The sequence below is a fragment of the Myotis brandtii genome, unplaced genomic scaffold, assembly GCF_000412655.1.
Source record: "Myotis brandtii unplaced genomic scaffold, ASM41265v1 scaffold743, whole genome shotgun sequence".
NCBI classification, from domain to species: domain Eukaryota; kingdom Metazoa; phylum Chordata; class Mammalia; order Chiroptera; family Vespertilionidae; genus Myotis; species Myotis brandtii.
In genome coordinates this window covers 584,042-585,229 of record NW_005370960.1, presented here as the reverse complement: position 1 = coordinate 585,229, position 1,188 = coordinate 584,042, and the positions used below count along the sequence as shown (strand labels likewise).

At 65.5% G+C, this 1,188-nt stretch overlaps 1 protein-coding gene across 1 annotated transcript in view; it reads left to right on the top strand.

Moving 5' to 3' along the window:
• LOC102244201 (chromosome unknown open reading frame, human C7orf72) overlaps positions 1-1,188 on the top strand; it is a 34,130-nt gene that overhangs the window by 19,414 nt on the left and 13,528 nt on the right. The window lies entirely within an intron of this gene.

Below are 1,188 nucleotides of genomic sequence, written 5' to 3'. Positions count from 1 at the left end.
CCCTCCCCTCCCCTCCCCCTCTGGGCTGGGCTCTCTGTGCATCTGATCTCTTTAACACCCTGTGTTTCCACTGAAGGTAGTTGAGCACCGAAGTACAAAGTCCCTGTCGCCACCTGGGCTCCCGCACCGCACCATAGCCTCCCAGCTGCTCAGGGCGTTGCCTAGGGCTAGGGGGGGGCTGGCTCCTGGGGGGCCCTGCCCTTCACCTCCCTGTTGCGGCCTCGTGAGATCCACTGGCTGGTTCTGTGTGCTCTGCTCTTGCCCTGGGTGCGAGCTCCCTCCTGTGAGCGCTGGTGCCCCTGCCGTGTCCCTGCCAGCAGGGAGGTCAGCACGTGGTCACAGTGCCCCCGGGAGGAGACACATGAGGCCTGTCAGGGACCCGTTCTTCTCTGACCTCTGGCCCTGCACACGCCCAGTGCTCTGCCGGAGGCTGATGCTGGGGGGTGGGGTGGGGAGGGGCAGTGGGCTGCCCTCTGTGCTCCGGGCGTGAGGCTGCGGGCTCACCTTTGTCTCACAGAGCAGCCCCCAGAGGTGGAGGCCTAGCCCCGAGGACGTGGGCTGAGTGCAGGGGCGCCGTGTGGGAGGGACGCTCATGCCCGCTTGCTGTGCGTTCCTGCTCCTTGGAGCGCGTTCCGGGCCCTGGAGGGGAGGCCTGGGCCCAGGACACGCCCTAGAGCTCCCTGCACACGAGTGTGCAGAAGCCTCTGCAGGGCACGGGCTGTGCTCCTGGGCGCAGGGGAGGCTTGGAGAGGGGGTTCCGCACCGCTCTGTGTTCTCTCGTCCCCCCCGGCTGGCGGGATGGGGGGGAAGCAGAGGAGGGGCTGTACAGGCTACAGGTGTGCGGTTTCAGGAAATCAGGGAAAGCCGTGGTGCAGAGCATTCGTGGTGATGAGAAAGGCGTCACTTAGAGGCAGCCGTGTGCCCGGCTAGTGGGGCAGGTCCGGGCGGTGGGGGCGGCTGCTCTGAAGGAACCAGCTGCCTTCGGGGGGAAGCGGAGCCATGTAACCCGCCAACTCGCAAATGCTGGCCCACCTCATTTCTCGAAGGCCTCCCACTGGGTTCTGGACCGAGTTGTTCGCAGAAAAAACTATCTCGGGTGTCGACTGGAACTTCAGTTTCCGACCTGACAACCTTTCATGTTGATGCCTCACAGGACAAGGGCACTGGGCAGGCCGCTGGGCACGGTGG